At 44.1% G+C, this 18,991-nt stretch overlaps 1 protein-coding gene across 1 annotated transcript in view; it reads right to left on the reverse strand.

Annotated features, from left to right (window-relative positions):
• LOC109885725 (nuclear receptor coactivator 2) overlaps positions 1 to 12,029 on the reverse strand; it is a 223,519-nt gene extending 211,490 nt beyond the window's left edge. The window contains 1 exon segment of the mRNA XM_031835033.1: positions 11,752 to 12,029. The gene's annotated coding sequence lies outside the window, so the exon portion shown is untranslated.
• Positions 12,030 to 18,991: the final 6,962 nt, after the last annotated feature.

An 18,991-nucleotide genomic window follows, 5' to 3' on the forward strand; every position in this document is an offset into this window, starting at 1 on the left:
CTGTCTTCCTCCTCCACCTGTCTTCCTCTCTCCTCTGTCTTCCTCTCTCCTCTGTCTCCCTCTCTCCTCTGTCTCCCTCTCTCCTCTGTCTCCCTCTCTCCTCTGTCTCCCTCTCTCCTCTGTCTCCCTCTCTCCTCTGTCTCCCTCTCTCCTCTGTCTCCCTCTCTCCTCTGTCTTCCTCTCTCCTCTGTCTTCCTCTCTCCTCTCTCCTCCTCCTCCACCTGTCTTCCTCTCTCCTCTTCCTCCACCTGTCTTCCTCTCTCCTCTGTCTCCCTCTCTCCTGTCTTCCTCCTTCACCTGTCTTCCTCCTCCACCTGTCTTCCTCTCTCCTCTGTCTTCCTCCTCCACCTGTCTTCCTCTCTCCTCTGTCTTCCTCCTCCACCTGTCTTCCTCTCTCCTCTGTCTTCCTCTCTCCTCTGTCTTCCTCTCTCCTCTGTCTTCCTCTCTCCTCTGTCTTCCTCTCTCCTCTGTCTTCCTCCTCCACCTGTCTTCCTCTCTCCTCCTCCTCCACCTGTCTTCCTCTCTCCTCTGTCTTCCTCCTCCACCTGTCTTCCTCTGTCTTCCTCTCTCCTCTGTCTTCCTCCTCCACCTGTCTTCCTCTGTCTTCCTCCCCTGAAAGGTAAATTGTTTATGTGTTGTTATTCTTCCTATCAGGGTGACATCATTGCATGAAAATCTGCATCACAAATGGCACCCTATTCCCTCTATACTGCACTACAGAGTCTCTGGTCTAAAGTACTGCACTATATAGGGAATAGGGTGCCATAGGGCTCTGGTCTAAAGTTGTGCTCTGTGTAGGGAATAGGGTGTCATTTTGGACAACCAAAGTTGTTCTTGAGCAGAGTGTGTAGACTACTACTAAATACAGTAGGCCTACTTCATGTAGACTACTACTAAATACAGTAGGTCTACTTCATCGTGTAGACTACTACTAAATACAGTAGGTCTACTTCATCGTGTAGACTACTACTAAATACAGTAGGTCTACTTCATCGTGTAGACTACTACTAAATACAGTAGGCCTACTTCATGTAGACTACTACTAAATACAGTAGGTCTACTTCATCGTGTAGACTACTACTAAATACAGTAGGTCTACTTCATCGTGTAGACTACTACTAAATACAGTAGGCCTACTTCATGTAGACTACTACTAAATACAGTAGGCCTACTTCATCATGTAGACTACTACTAAATACAGTAGGCCTACCTCATGTAGACTACTACTAAATACAGTAGGCCTACTTCATGGTGTAGACTACTAGTAAATACAGTAGGCCTACTTCATGTAGACTACTACTAAATACAGTAGGCCTACTTCATGGTGTAGACTACTACTAAATACAGTAAGCCTACTTCATGTAGACTACTACTAAATACAGTAGGCCTACTTCATGTAGACTACCACTAAATACAGTAGGCCTACTTCATCATGTAGACTACTACTAAATACAGTAGGCCTACTTCATCATGTAGACTACTACTAAATACAGTAGGCCTACTTCATCATGTAGACTACTACTAAATACAGTAGGCCTACTTCATCATGTAGACTACTACTAAATACAGTAGGCCTACTTCATGTAGACTACTACTAAATACACTAGGTCTACTTCATCGTGTAGACTACTACTAAATACAGTAGGTCTACTTCATCGTGTAGACTACTACTAAATACAGTAGGCCTACTTCATCATGTAGACTACTACTAAATACAGTAGGCCTACTTCATGGTGTAGACTACTACTAAATACAGTAGGCCTACTTCATGGTGTAGACTACTACTAAATACAGTAGGCCTACTTCATGGTGTAGACTACTACTAAATACAGTAGGCCTACTTCATGTAGACTACTACTAAATACAGTAGGCCTACTTCATGTAGACTAGTACTAAATACAGTAGGCCTACTTCATGTAGACTAGTACTAAATACAGTAGGCCTACTTCATGTAGACTACTACTAAATACAGTAGGCCTACTTCATGTAGACTACCACTAAATACAGTAGGCCTACTTCATCATGTAGACTACTACTAAATACAGTAGGCCTACTTCATCATGTAGACTACTACTAAATACAGTAGGCCTACTTCATCATGTAGACTACTACTAAATACAGTAGGCCTACTTCATCATGTAGACTACTACTAAATACAGTAGGCCTATATACTGCACTATATAGGGAATAGGGTGCCATAGGGCTCTGGTCTAAAGTTGTGCTCTGTGTAGGGAATAGGGTGTCATTTTGGACAACCAAGTTGTTCTTGAGCAGAGTGTGTAGACTACTACTAAATACAGTAGGTCTACTTCATCGTGTAGACTACTACTAAATACAGTAGGCCTACTTCATCGTGTAGACTACTACTAAATACAGTAAACCTACTTCATCATGTAGACTACTACTAAATACAGTAGGCCTACTTCATCATGTAGACTACTACTAAATACAGTAGGCCTACTTCATGTAGACTACTACTAAATACAGTAGGCCTACTTCATCATGTAGACTACTACTAAATACAGTAGGCCTACTTCATCATGTAGACTACTACTAAATACAGTAGGCCTACTTCATCATGTAGACTACTACTAAATACAGTAGGCCTACTTCATCGTGTAGACTACTACTAAATACAGTAGGTCTACTTCATCGTGTAGACTACTACTAAATACAGTAGGCCTACTTCATCATGTAGGTGACTACTTGTGTGGTGTTTACTCTGAAACACCCTGCCTCCCGGGTTGACTTTCCATTGTTTAACAAGTTGACATCCTGCTTGCTTAAGAGCTGAAATGTCTTGGCCTAGAAGCCCCCGGGGTCGACCGTTGGCAAGCACTCTGTCATGTTAAGTCGTGAGCGTGGAATGTGGCGCGCGGGCACGCGTCTGGTGTGACGAGAGAGAGAGTGATCTAACAGAGAGACCGAGTTAGTCTGTGTGTTTCCACGGACAGGCGGTGCTCCGTGTGTGTAGGTAGTTACGGAGATCCTAGAGGAGCACTGCAAGTCTGATACACATCTCTCACATCCCCGGCGGGTCTGTCAGAGCTGGCTTTAAAGTCCCTAAGTCCTGGGCCTGTCTCCATGAAGCACCCATCGGGAGAAAACCTACTGAAACAGGGAGTTGATACCTGAAATTGTCCAAATTAAGAACACAGATTTCTGTTTTCCCGTTGCGAACCGTTTCGCTACGGTGTGCACTAATGAACACGACCCAGAGGGTCAAGCAGACAAAAAACAGAAATGACAACAACAACAAAAAGATCACAAAAAAAAACACTAGTACCCTTAAATATGGCACAGAGTTTGGTTGGATTAGTCTCTTAAACCTCATAGGCTACCGCCACCACACAACCAACTAGCTAGCTACTACACATTGGTCAAGAGCATCGATGACAGAGCTATAATGTAGTGATACGAAACCATGACGACAGCGTTCCCTGCACCACTTAGCCCTCATCGCTTCCCCGTCAAGCCAATCAGAAGGCAGAGTCCCAAAGGGCACCCTATTCCCTACAGCCCCTGGTCTACAGTAATACACTATAAAGCAGGGGTGGTCCACCTAATTTTGCCCCCCCCGCCCCCTCCCCCAAGAAGTCATTAACTTCTTCAATGAAGTCCCGAGGACCACACTGAAAATGTGTTACAGTTCCTTGCTGTCAAAAAAAAGTCCACTACCCAATTTCCGATGCTCTCCGACTGTCTAGTAATCATTAGTGAAGCTGGACAGTCAATAAACTATATGACTGTAGGTCCATTGTCATTCATACCCCGTTTCCCAATTTGGGTTTTAGTCATTTTTAAGTATATAGGTTTTGATGCATCCGGGGTTCACAATTCTTTCAACAACTGTTCATCCATAGTATTAAATCAAATGGAATTTCTCACGATTGGTAAAACAGGTTTTAGACAGATAGATAGGTAATAGACAGTAACAGATCAGTAATAGACTGTAACAGATCGGTAAAACAGGTTTTAGACCAGACAGTGAAATGGTTACTGGACCTTCCCAACAATGCAGAGTGGATGTGCAGAGGTACGAGGTGGATATACAGGGAGGAGTACAGGATAGATAGACAGTAACAGCAGTATACTGTAGGTAGGGGTAAAGGATAGATAGACAGTAACAGCAGTATACTGTAGGTAGGGGTAAAGGATAGATAATAGACAGTAACAGCAGTATACTGTAGGTAGGGGTAAAGGATAGATAATAGACAGTAACAGCAGTATACTGTAGGTAGGGGTAAAGGATAGATAATAGACAGTAACAGCAGTATACTGTAGGTAGGGGTAAAGGATAGATAATAGTAACAGCAGTATACTGTAGGTAGGGGTAAAGGATAGATAATAGACAGTAACAGCAGTATACTGTAGGTAGGGGTAAAGGATAGATAAGACAGTATCAGCAGTATACTGTAGGTAGGGGTAAAGGATAGATAAGACAGTAACAGCAGTATACTGTAGGTAGGGGTAAAGGATAGATAATAGACAGTAACAGCAGTATACTGTAGGTAGGGGTAAAGGATAGATAATAGACAGTAACAGCAGTATACTGTAGGTAGGGGTAAAGGATAGATAATAGACAGTAACAGCAGTATACTGTAGGTAGGGGTAAAGGATAGATAATAGACAGTAACAGCAGTATACTGTAGGTAGGGGTAAAGGATAGATAATAGACAGTAACAGCAGTATACTGTAGGTAGGGGTAAAGGATAGATAATAGTAACAGCAGTATACTGTAGGTAGGGGTAAAGGATAGATAATCGACAGTAACAGCAGTATACTGTAGGTAGGGGTAAAGGATAGATAATAGACAGTAACAGCAGTATACTGTAGGTAGGGGTAAAGGATAGATAATAGTAACAGCAGTATACTGTAGGTAGGGGTAAAGGATAGATAATAGTAACAGCAGTATACTGTAGGTAGGGGTAAAGGATAGATAATAGACAGTAACAGCAGTATACTGTAGGTAGGGGTAAAGGATAGATAATAGACAGTAGCAGCAGTATACTGTAGGTAGGGGTAAAGGATAGATAGGGGTAAAGTGACTTGAAAGGGTCGATGACGATAGTCCAGGCAACGATTTGATTAAATATTTATCCGCAATTATTTAGGACGTTCAAGAGAAATGATTAATAGGCTAAACTCAAATAAACAAATTATTTGAACAATGGGAAGATGAAGATGTGGTTTCATAGAAAATCCATTTTCAGCCATAGCCAAGATTCGATCTTGTGCCTACGCTGCTGTACGATCCCAAATCCAGGGTCCTCATCTGCTGAGCTACAGTTCAGGAGCCTATTAAACCCAACAACAACAACAACAAAATCTAAGCTAATTGATATACGGCAGGGTAGCCTAGTGGTTAGAGTGTAGAGGCGGCAGGTTAGTCTAGTGGTTAGAGTGTAGAGGCGGCAGGGTAGCCTAGTGGTTAGAGTGTAGAGGCGGCAGGGTAGCCTAGTGGTTAGAGTGTAGAGGTGGCAGGTTAGCCTAGTGGTTAGAGTGTAGAGGTGGCAGGGTAGCCTAGTGATTAGAGTGTAGAGGCTTCATGTTTAGAAACCTCACCGTATCAACTATACTGTATTCGTTGACAGTCTCTCTCTCTAGTCATGTTTAGAAACCTCACCGTATCAACTATACTGTATTCGTTGACAGTCTCTCTCTCTAGTCATGTTTAGAAACCTCACCGTATCAACTATACTGTATTCGTTGACAGTCTCTCTCTCTAGTCATGTTTAGAAACCTCACCGTATCAACTATACTGTATTCGTTGACAGTCTCTCTCTCTAGTCATGTTTAGAAACCTCACCGTATCAACTATACTGTATTCGTTGACAGTCTCTCTCTCTAGTCATGTTTAGAAACCTCACCGTATCAACTATACTGTATTCGTTGACAGTCTCTCTCTCTAGTCATGTTTAGAAACCTCACCGTATCAACTATACTGTATTCGTTGACAGTCTCTCTCTCTAGTCATGTTTAGAAACCTCACCGTATCAACTATACTGTATTCGTTGACAGTCTCTCTCTCTAGTCATGTTTAGAAACCTCACCGTATCAACTATACTGTATTCGTTGACAGTCTCTCTCTCTAGTCATGTTTAGAAACCTCACCGTATCAACTATACTGTATTCGTTGACAGTCTCTCTCTCTAGTCATGTTTAGAAACCTCACCGTATCAACTATACTGTATTCGTTGACAGTCTCTCTCTCTAGTCATGTTTAGAAACCTCACCGTATCAACTATACTGTATTCGTTGACAGTCTCTCTCTCTAGTCATGTTTAGAAACCTCACCGTATCAACTATACTGTATTCGTTGACAGTCTCTCTCTCTAGTCATGTTTAGAAACCTCACCGTATCAACTATACTGTATTCGTTGACAGTCTCTCTCTCTAGTCATGTTTAGAAACCTCACCGTATCAACTATACTGTATTCGTTGACAGTCTCTCTCTCTAGTCATGTTTAGAAACCTCACCGTATCAACTATACTGTATTCGTTGACAGTCTCTCTCTCTAGTCATGTTTAGAAACCTCACCGTATCAACTATACTGTATTCGTTGACAGTCTCTCTCTCTAGTCATGTTTAGAAACCTCACCGTATCAACTATACTGTATTCGTTGACAGTCTCTCTCTCTAGTCATGTTTAGAAACCTCACCGTATCAACTATACTGTATTCGTTGACAGTCTCTCTCTCTAGTCATGTTTAGAAACCTCACCGTATCAACTATACTGTATTCGTTGACAGTCTCTCTCTCTAGTCATGTTTAGAAACCTCACCGTATCAACTATACTGTAGTCGTTGACAGTCTCTCTCTCTAGTCATGTTTAGAAACCTCACCGTATCAACTATACTGTATTCGTTGACAGTCTCTCTCTCTAGTCATGTTTAGAAACCTCACCGTATCAACTATACTGTATTCGTTGACAGTCTCTCTCTCTAGTCATGTTTAGAAACCTCACCGTATCAACTATACTGTATTCGTTGACAGTCTCTCTCTCTAGTCATGTTTAGAAACCTCACCGTATCAACTATACTGTATTCGTTGACAGTCTCTCTCTCTAGTCATGTTTAGAAACCTCACCGTATCAACTATACTGTATTCGTTGACAGTCTCTCTCTCTAGTCATGTTTAGAAACCTCACCGTATCAACTATACTGTATTCGTTGACAGTCTCTCTCTCTAGTCATGTTTAGAAACCTCACCGTATCAACTATACTGTATTCGTTGACAGTCTCTCTCTCTAGTCATGTTTAGAAACCTCACCGTATCAACTATACTGTATTCGTTGACAGTCTCTCTCTCTAGTCATGTTTAGAAACCTCACCGTATCAACTATACTGTATTCGTTGACAGTCTCTCTCTCTAGTCATGTTTAGAAACCTCACCGTATCAACTATACTGTATTCGTTGACAGTCTCTCTCTCTAGTCATGTTTAGAAACCTCACCGTATCAACTATACTGTATTCGTTGACAGTCTCTCTCTCTAGTCATGTTTAGAAACCTCACCGTATCAACTATACTGTAGTCGTTGACAGTCTCTCTCTCTAGTCATGTTTAGAAACCTCACCGTATCAACTATACTGTAGTCGTTGACAGTCTCTCTCTCTAGTCATGTTTAGAAACCTCACCGTATCAACTATACTGTAGTCGTTGACAGTCTCTCTCTCTCTAGTCATGGTTTGAAACGTTTAGAAACCTCACCGTATCAACTATACTTTATTTGTTGACAGTCTCTCTAGTCATGGTTTTAAATGTTTAGAAACCTCACCGTATCAACTATATTGTAGCTTTCTTTTCCACCTGCTACATTACTGCAGACACGGTAATCTGAGCCATCCGATTGGCCAGTGGTAAGCCTATAGTACACTTGATTTGCTCCCCCTGGACCCGCGGGAAGGCAGAGTTTGTACCTTCTGACATTTGAAATGGTTCAAAATGGGAATACGTCACCTACCCGGTGAGCAGGACAGCTGAATCGAACGTACCCAAACCAACAGACCGAGATAAAAAATAAAAATAAAAAAAATATTAAAATAGGAACGCAAGACTTATTGTTGTGTTGTTTTTTTTACAGAAATGTTCGGCGATCGACTAGGAATGCCTTGCAGATCACTGTTCTAGTCTAAGTAATGTCTAGAGAGGTTGATGTTTTGGAAGCCACAGCGGGATCCACTGACTGAGAGATCAAACAAAGCATCATTTATCACGTGGTAACTTGCTTGTAAACTTTACTTGGGGTTTGAATTAAACGTTTAACTCACTTGTCCATATTAACTAAATAACTTTGGATCCTTAATTTGATAGTTAGCCAATAACTACTAGAGCGGTTTTTTATTTGCAATCACTGCTTGAGAAATACAAAAATTATCTAAAATAGAATCGCTCAAAATTCGATACTTAGTGTGCTACGATTTCAGGAGAGAGACCTCTGTCGTGTTACGTTCCCCAGCAAGAAAGACAAAACTGTTGCTCAAACAACTGGGAACTAACAAAGAGTCACTGACAACAACCAAAACTAAACATGGTGGGTGGGGGGGTTGAAAGACACTCATGGGGGTGTCCACTGAAAGTTGCCTAGCAACAACAACTGAGACCTAAAAGATCCCCGCCACGAGGAGCCCACTAAATTTGCCAACTAAGTGGCAAAACAAAAGAAAGACCCACACCAAATGTAAAAGACAGGAAGTAAACCAAAAAGGTGGTGTAAAACAACAAAAATCAGATAAAGGATTTGTTTGTCAAGAAATAAAAACAGGAAGCGCCGACTAAAAAGGTGTTTAAACCTCTTAAACCTCCACATCTCCAAATCTACACAGACAACTAGAGCACTGGGCCACTCGTGTGGGAGCTCCGGTATCAAATCAATGGTTGTCACTAGTTACCACAGCGTCAGCCGTCATTATGACTTTGTGGCTGTGGTAATTAGTGACAACCTGTACGGTATCAAATCAATGGTTGTCACTAGTTACCACAGCGTCAGCCGTCATTATGACTTTGTGGCTGTGGTAATTAGTGACAACCTGTACGGTATCAATAGTCCCATCACTATGCCAGGGCTGCCAAGTTTTGAAGAAAGTTTGGAGTGAGATTTGCTTTGTGAATTTCATTGCCCCCTGGCACAACCCTCAGATGGTGGGTTCCCCTTATAACAGTTTACTGTTTTAAAGCTCATTTCCTGCCATTCTACATATTTTGACATGGCCTAGTTCTATGACCAGGGTGTAATTATTTTTTTTAAAATTCATTTAAAAATTCAAAATAAAACACAGGTCAAGTGTATTCGGGGTGGTTTGAACATTAAATGAAAACTCCAAATTCGACGCCTTTGTTACTGTGAGATGTTTTGGGAATTATGTTTAATTTTAAGTATGCTAATATGTTTTATATACATTTTTGAGATGGTTTGACACATTCAGACAGTAATGAAACGAGATGGGGGGGCCGGGGGAAAAGACGGGGGGGGGGGGGGGGGGACAATGGGATGGTTGGAAGCAGCCTTTTCCTTATCACAGCCTAAATGCCAATCACCAAACAAGGGGACTAATGCAAGTGGGGACTAAATCAACTTTCGTACATGCTGTCAAAAGGCTGCATTCTGCAGGAGTAACAGCGAAATTTGTTTTACAACATTGTACATAAAATAGCGCTACCTTGCGTTTTATTTTACAGTTGTATAAACTCCGCGGAGAACGTTCTCTCTCTCCATTCAGCGCCACTCTAATCTTGAGGGGCGTTTCTTTAAAACGCAATCCAATCCCCTTGATCCTTTACATAACTAGACCAATCATATGCTTCAATGTGCCAGAGTTCAAAGTGCTGTGGCAAGACCGGACAGAGGTTCCCCTCGTGCAACCTGGTCTCATAGACTAGAGGTAACATAGTAAATGTAAACCAAAAACCTCAAATCAGTATGATACAATATGTTAATGTTTAGTATGGTTACAGAAAGTTACTTAAGACGAAAATTAAAGCAGGTTGGTTGTAGTGGATGGGCGTTTAACGCAAATGTCTAACAACCCAAAGGTTGCATATTCGGCTCTAATCCCCAGACAACTATAGCATTTGCACTATTTAGCAACTACTAAGCATGTTTTTAGCTACTTTACAACTACTTAGCGTGTTAGCTAACCCTTCACCTCATATTAACCCTTTTAGCTAACCCTAGCCATTTTAGCTAACCATTCCCCTAACCTTAAGCCTAACCTTAACACCTAGCCAAGAGATAATGTTAGCATTAGCCACCTAGCTAACATTAGCAAAAACAAATTGGAATTCGTAACATATCTTATGTTTTGCAAATTCGTAACATTTGGATATTTTACGAACCCATAACATGTTGCACAAACTGAAATTCATAACATATCATATCAAATGATTGCTGGACATCCACTAATTAATACATATCATCCGAACTTAACATATACGAAATATCTACATTTTACGTACACAATAATACGAAATTCTCTGAGACCAGGGTGGCTCGTGATGTTTAAATGCAAGCGCAGATGCTCCGATTTCAAAACGATGTGGAGGACAGCTGAAAAGATAAAACGCACTGACTGTACAATTGACTCATTCGAAAAAGAAAATAAAAAAAGCGGTACTTTTCAATAATTTTAAGATTTAAGAGGTGTGGCGTGAGAAGAGGATCAAATGCATGAGAGCTCGGCAGCTCTGTTCCGCACGTCATCACACTACGCAACCTCGCCTGCGTAGATTGTAAATAGGTCATTAAAACCCACTTTCTAAAAAATAAATGACATGTAGGCCACCCACTCCCTTTCTACCCAGGTGGAGAGAGAGAAACGCAGCAGGAACGTTCCCTTAAAGGGGGTGGTGGAACAGTCCTGGTGGGTGGGGGGGGTGGAACAGTCCTGGTGGGGGGGGGGGGGGGGGGGGGGGGGTGGAACAGTCCTGGTGGGTGGGGGGGGGGGGGGGGGGGGGTGGAACAGTCCTGGGGTGGGGGGTGGGGGGTGGGGGGTGAACAGTCCGGGGGGGGTCCGACATCATCACTAGACTGACTTGGTGAGATTCCACTGGAACTCTGCACCACTTCGTGGCCCATTCAGTTTCACACCCCTATTGAGAAATACCACTGGTGTAACGTTGCAACTTTTCCACATTGTAGCGAAGCAAGCTTTGCACGATGCAGAAAGAAAGCTGACTCACTAAAGTCACTGATATAGGGAGCATTACGTAAACAAAGTTGTTTACCTTTTTATTTATATTTACGCTAAGGCTGATTCGTGGATATGAGCAATCCGATCACTGCTCTGGATTTAAAAGCCCGCTCTAAACACTAAAGTTAAATAGCCAAGGAGAGAGAGGGTCTCTGAAAACATTCACAATGTCCACTGTTGTAACTAGCTAATGGCTGGCTAGGCGCTATTGGATCCGTGAACTTCAGTCACTGACAACAAGCACACTCAGAAAGATAAAAGTATTCCCCGGTGCACGAAATACATGCATGCAAAAGCACTGCCAAGCACGGAAACGAGTAGTGAAAATGGATCAAGTGCGGCAAGGTAAAGGAATATACCATTTTAAAAACATGTCTGTTTAGTGATCTAGCTTCCCCGGTGGTAGCCGACGCTAGCAGTCAGCGCTGCCTTGCTCAGCAAGCTAACGTACCGACACTGTTTCAGATATTAAATCCCTCGCAAAAAAAATTAGGACACGGAATTGCACGTCAAAAAACAGCGAATCAACCAAAACAACAAAAGCCCACATGCGTACTTACGATGTGAAACTTTCCGTCGCTCGTGCTCTTGTTAAATCCTGTATGTTTAATCAACCCGGTCTGACCTTCGGTTGGGAGGAACAGCTATAGCGCGAGCTAAATGTGCTGCGGCCATGTTCCTCTCTGACTGCTCTGTGCTGGCTGAAACCCCGATGCTGACTGGCTGCTTGTTTATCTCGCTAGAAAGCCTCCCCCACACATCATATCACGGCACCACAGAGAGGAGCCAGTCGGTTAGCAGGGGGGGGGTCTCTCTCCGGTATGGAAGACAGCGAACAAACAGCAACAACCCATCCAAGTGATGATATAGCACGGAGAGACAGCGGAGAGAAACACCCGTGATTTAGCTAGTTAATCAAAGAGGATAGAATACGAAGTGCATAGTTATTCAAGATGACTTGACAGCATAGATAGACTATAGCCCTAACACATTGCTTTAGCCATAACCTATTTATCCTACTTACAGCAACATGTAGGCTAAATACAACTATTCAGTTATATATTTATGATAAGGATCCCCCAGATATATTCCTAGTAAGTAATATCACAGGTAGTTATTACACAAATAGTAAACATATCTTATTTTGTTTTATTGTGAATAGTTTTGATTAGGAACATGGGGTAAACATATCAGACGATGACCATTGCTGCAGATGAAGTATACATGTCAAATGGCACCCTATATTCCCTCTATAGTTGCACTAGATTTCACAAAGGCCCCTATAGGTTCCTGGTCCAAGTAGTGCACTAAAAGGAATAGGTTGTCATTTGGGATGCAAAGGAAGGAAATTGATGAGCAAAGCAGAAAGAACCAGAGAGGATTCTAGAGTCTGACTCAGGTCTTGTGCAGAGAGGACTGCATGCTCAGGTCGCAGAGTGCGTGAATACACACACACACATTTAAAAAAACTGTTTTTGAATCCACAAATCACACTGCTGTAATGAATGATGCACACACACACTGAAACCAGAGACACACACACACACACACACACTGAAACCAGAGACACAAATGTGTCTGATACTCAATAATCAACACGTCCTCCTACAAGTAGTCACGAATCAAAGGCTCACATGGGCAACAGGACATGAATGCAGCGTATCTCAGTGAATGAAGATACCACGGTCGTCATCACAGAGCAGACTAGACCTTGGACAGGAGACAGCGAAACAGTCCTCCTCCTCGTCTCGTTTGATAGCAAAGAGCGTAATAACAAACGTCTCCTTATTCCCTTCACAGTGCCCTACTTTTGACCAGGGCCCATATGGTTGTGCACTCTATAGGGATTAGGGTTCCATTTTGGACACACTCACACACACAGGAGGTGTCACTTTTATGTTAATAAGGTACATGTGCTGTTGTCTTTTTGAGACACAGACAAGCATACTGCTTCAGTACAGAAACAAGCTTTAAGTCATGGACACGAGCCAATCAGTCACTCCAGACAGACGTTTGTTCCCTATATAGTGTGCACTACTGTTGACCAAGGGCCCAAGTAGTGCACTACGTAGGGTGCCATGTAGTGCACTGTGTAGGGTGCCATGTAGTGCACTGTGTAGGGTGCCGTGTAGTGCACTACGTAAGGTGCCATGTAGTGCACTGTGTAGGGAATAGAGTGCCATTTAAGGACTCACAAGGGCGTCACTACAAACCCTGGTTCGATCCCGGACTGTATCACAGCTGGCCGTCGTTGTAAATAAGAATTTGTTCTGAACTGTCTCGCCTGGTTAAATAAAGGTTTCTACGATTCTTCTGTTCATTTTTGCAACGTCACTTTGGTCTGCTGGGGAGATTCGTAGAAATTAGGTTAAAGTAACAATTGTCTGTGGATAAACATGTGGCTTAAGTACCTCTCCGTCAAGTCCTTATCTACTACAACAATTCTAGCTGAATCAGCTTATCTACTTACAACCGCTAAATGGAATTATTTCAACACATAGGTCTCCCGAATAGCATCACCAGTATCAAAACCACTGCTATTACATAATATTAAGATATTAGGCCACCTTGATTCCTGTGATAATGGTCTACTGACCAATTAAATATAGGCCACATTTGCATAAACTGAAGATTTCCCAAATAAATATAGGCCACATTTGCATAAACTGAAGATTTTCCAATTAAATATAGGCCACATTTGCATAAACTGAAGATTTTCCAATTAAATTGACTAAATTGTGCTGGTTATCTTAGGACTTTATATTTAAATGTTTTAACCTAAACACTTGATTGGGCAATTATACACTGAACAAACATATAAACGCAACATGTAAAGTGTTGGTCCCATGTTTCATGAGCTGAAATAAAAGATCCCAGAAATGTTCCATACGCACAAAAAGCTTGTTAGTGAGACAATCTCATTTACCAAAATAATCCATCCACCAGACAGGTGTGGCATATCGAGAATCGTATTAAACAGCAGGATCATTACACAGGTGCACCTTGTGCTGGGGGACAATAAATGTCCACTTGGAAATGTGGAGACTATATACAGGGGGTACCCGTACAGAGTCAATGTGGAGGCTGTATACAGGGGGTACCAGTACAGAGTCAATGTGGAGACTATATACAGGGGGTACCGGTACAGAGTCATTGTGGAGACTATATACAGGGGATACCGGTACAGAGTCAATGTGGAGGCTATATACAGGGGGTACCAGTACAGAGTCAATGTGGAGGCTATATACAGGGGGTACCGGTACAGAGTCATTGTGGAGGCTATATACAGGGGGTACCGGTACAGAGTCAATGTGGAGGCTATATACAGGGGGTACCGGTACAGAGTCAATGTGGAGGCTATATACAGGGGGTACCGGTACAGAGTCAATGTGGAGGCTATATACAGGGGGTACCGGTACAGAGTCAATGTGGAGGCTATATACAGGGGTACCGGTACAGAGTCAATGTGGAGGCTATATACAGGGGTACCGGTACAGAGTCAATGTGGAGGCTATATACAGGGGGTACCGGTACAGAGTCAATGTGGAGGCTATATACAGGGGGTACCGGTACAGAGTCAATGTGGAGGCTATATACAGGGGGTACCGGTACAGGAGTCAATGTGGAGGCTATATGCAGGGGGTACCGGTACAGAGTCAATGTGGAGGCTATATACAGGGGGTACCGGTACAGAGTCAATGTGGAGGCTATATACAGGGGGTACCGGTACAGAGTCAATGTGGAGGCTATATACAGGGGGTACTGGTACAGAGTCAATGTGGAGGCTATATACAGGGGGTACTGGTACAGAGTCAATGTGGAGGCTATATACAGGGGGTACCAGTACAGAGTCATTGTGGAGGCTATATACAGGGGGTACCGGTACAGAGTCAATGTGGAGGCTATATACAGGGGGTACTGGTACAGAGTCAATGTGGAGGCTATATACAGGGGGTACCGGTACAGAGTCAATGTGGAAGCTATATACAGGGGGTACCGGTACAGAGTCAATGTGTAGACTATATACAGTGGGTACCGGTACAGAGCCAATGTGGAGGCTATATACAGGGGGTACTGGTACAGAGTCAATGTGGAGGCTATATACAGGTGGTACTGGTACAGAGTCAATGTGGAGGCTATATACAGGGGGTACTGGTACAGAGTCAATGTGGAGGCTATATACAGGGGTTACTGGTACAGAGTCATTGTGGAGGCTATATACAGGGGGTACCGGTACAGAGTCAATGTGGAGGCTATATACAGGGGGTACTGGTACAGAGTCAATGTGGAGGCTATATACAGGGGGTACTGGTACAGAGTCAATGTGGAGGCTATATACAGGGGGTACCAGTACAGAGTCATTGTGGAGGCTATATACAGGGGGTACCGGTACAGAGTCAATGTGGAGGCTATATACAGGGGGTACTGGTACAGAGTCAATGTGGAGGCTATATACAGGGGGTACTGGTACAGAGTCAATGTGGAGGCTATATACAGGGGGTACCGGTACAGAGTCAATGTGGAGGCTATATACAGGGGGTACTGGTACAGAGTCAATGTGGAGGCTATATACAGGGGGTACCGGTACAGAGTCAATGTGGAGGCTATATACAGGGGGTACCGGTACAGAGTCAATGTGGAGACTATATACAGGGGGTACCGGTACAGAGTCAATGTGGAGGCTATATACAGGGGGTACTGGTACAGAGTCAATGTGGAGGCTATATACAGGGGATACTGGTACAGAGTCAATGTGGAGGCTATATACAGGGGGTACCGGTACAGAGTCATTGTGGAGGCTATATACAGGGGGTACTGGTACAGAGTCAATGTGGAGGCTATATACAGGGGGTACTGGTACAGAGTCAATGTGGAGGCTATATACAGGGGGTACCGGTACAGAGTCAATGTGGAGGCTATATACAGGGGGTACTGGTACAGAGTCAATGTCGAGGCTATATACAGGGGGTACCGGTACAGAGTCAATGTGGAGGCTATATACAGGGGGTACTGGTACAGAGTCAATGTGGAGGCTATATACAGGGGGTACCGGTACAGAGTCAATGTGGAGGCTATATACAGGGGGTACTGGTACAGAGTCAATGTGGAGGCTATATACAGGGGGTACCGGTACAGAGTCAATGTGGAGGCTATATACAGGGGGTACCGGTACAGAGTCAATGTGGAGACTATATACAGGGGGTACCGGTACAGAGTCAATGTGGAGGCTATATACAGGGGGTACTGGTACAGAGTCAATGTGGAGGCTATATACAGGGGATACTGGTACAGAGTCAATGTGGAGGCTATATACAGGGGGTACCGGTACAGAGTCATTGTGGAGGCTATATACAGGGGGTACCGGTACAGAGTCAATGTGGAGGCTATATACAGGGGGTACTGGTACAGAGTCAATGTGGAGGCTATATACAGGGGGTACTGGTACAGAGTCAATGTGGAGGCTATATACAGGGGGTACCGGTACAGAGTCAATGTGGAGGCTATATACAGGGGGTACTGGTACAGAGTCAATGTCGAGGCTATATACAGGGGGTACCGGTACAGAGTCAATGTGGAGGCTATATACAGGGGGTACCGGTACAGAGTCAATGTGGAGGCTATATACAGGGGGTACTGGTACAGAGTCAATGTGGAGGCTATATACAGGGGGTACCGGTACAGAGTCAATGTGGAGGCTATATACAGGGGGTACCGGTACAGAGTCAATGTGGAGGCTATATACAGGGGGTACCGGTACAGAGTCAATGTGGAGACTATATACAGGGGGTACCGGTACAGAGTCAATGTGGAGGCTATATACAGGGGGTACTGGTACAGAGTCAATGTGGAGGCTATATACAGGGGGTACCGGTACAGAGTCAATGTGGAGGCTATATACAGGGGGTACCGGTACAGAGTCAATGTGGAGGCTATATACAGGGGGTACCGGTACAGAGTCAATGTGGAGGCTATATACAGGGGGTACCGGTACAGAGTCAATGTGGAGACTATATACAGGGGGTACCGGTACAGAGTCAATGTGGAGGCTATATACAGGGGGTACTGGTACAGAGTCAATGTGGAGGCTATATACAGGGTGTACCGGTACAGAGTCAATGTGGAGGCTATATACAGGGGGTACCGGTACAGAGTCAATGTGGAGGCTATATACAGGGGGTACCGGTACAGAGTCAATGTGGAGACTATATACAGGGGGTACCGGTACAGAGTCAATGTGGAGGCTATATACAGGGGGTACTGGTACAGAGTCAATGTGGAGGCTATATACAGGGGGTACTGGTACAGAGTCAATGTGGAGGCTATATACAGGGGGTACCGGTACAGAGTCAATGTGGAGGCTATATACAGGGGGTACCGGTACAGAGTCAATGTGGAGGCTATATACAGGGGGTACCAGTACAGAGTCATTGTGGAGGCTATATACAGGGGGTACCGGTACAGAGTCAATGTGGAGGCTATATACAGGGGGTACCAGTACAGAGTCAATGTGGAGGCAATATACAGGGGGTACCGGTACAGAGTCAATGTGGAGGCTATATACAGGGGGTACCAGTACAGAGTCAATGTGGAGGCTATATACAGGGGGTACCAGTACAGAGTCAATGTGGAGGCTATATACAGAGGGTACCAGTACAGAGTCAATGTGGAGGCTATATACAGGGGGTACCAGTACAGAGTCAATGTGGAGGCTATATACAGGGGGTACCGGTACAGAGTCAATATGGAGACTATATATAGGGGGGGTACCGGTACAGAGTCAATGTGGAGGCTATATACAGGGGGTACCGGTACTGAGTCAATGTGGAGACTATATATAGGGGGGTACCGGTACAGAGTCAATGTGGAGGCTATATACAGGGTACCGGTACAGAGTCAATGTGGAGGCTATATACAGGGGGGTACCAGTACAGAGTCAATGTGGAGGCTATATACAGGGGGTACCGGTACAGAGTCAATGTGCGGGGACACCGGTTAGTCGAGGTAATTGAGGTAATATGTAGAGTTAAAGTGACTCTGAATAGATAATAACCAGTGAGTAGCAGCAGGGTAAAAGAAGAAGTTCAGAAGTCTTAAGGCTTTGGGGGTAGAAGCTGTTAAGAAGCCTTTTGGACCTAGACTTGGTGCTCCGGTACCGCTTGCCGTGGGGTAGCAGAGAGAACAGTCTTATGTCTTGGGGGTAGAAGCTGTTGAGAAGCCTTTTGGACCTAGACTTGGTGCTCCGGTACCGCTTGCCGTGCGGTAGCAGAGAGAACAGTCTTATGTCTTGGGGGTAGAAGCTGTTGAGAAGCCTTTTGGACCTAGACTTGGTGCTCCGGTACCGCTTGCCGTGCGGTAGCAGAGAGAACAGTCTTATGTCTTGGGGGTAGAAGCTGTTGAGAAGCCTTTTGGACCAAGACTTGGCACTCCGGTACCGCTTGCCGTGGGGTAGCAGAGAGAACAGTCTATGACTAGGGTACTGGAGTCTTTGACAATGTTTAGGGCCTTCCTCTGACACCGCCTGGTATAGAGGTCCTGGATGGCAGGAAGCTTGGCCCCGGTGATGTACTGGGCCGTACGCACTACCCTGTGTAGTGCCTTGCAGTCGGAAGCCGAGCAGTTGCCATACCAGGCAGTGATGCAACCCGTCAGGATGCTCTCGATGGTGCAGCTGTAGAACCTTTTGAGGATCTGGGGACCCATGCCAAATCTTTTCAGTCTGCTGAGTGGGAATAGGCTTTGTCGTGCCCTCTTCACGACTGTCATGGTGTGTTTGGACCATGTTAGTTTGTTGGTGATGTG

The sequence above is a fragment of the Oncorhynchus kisutch genome, linkage group LG11 (genome assembly GCF_002021735.2).
Source record: "Oncorhynchus kisutch isolate 150728-3 linkage group LG11, Okis_V2, whole genome shotgun sequence".
Taxonomy (NCBI): Eukaryota; Metazoa; Chordata; class Actinopteri; order Salmoniformes; family Salmonidae; genus Oncorhynchus; species Oncorhynchus kisutch.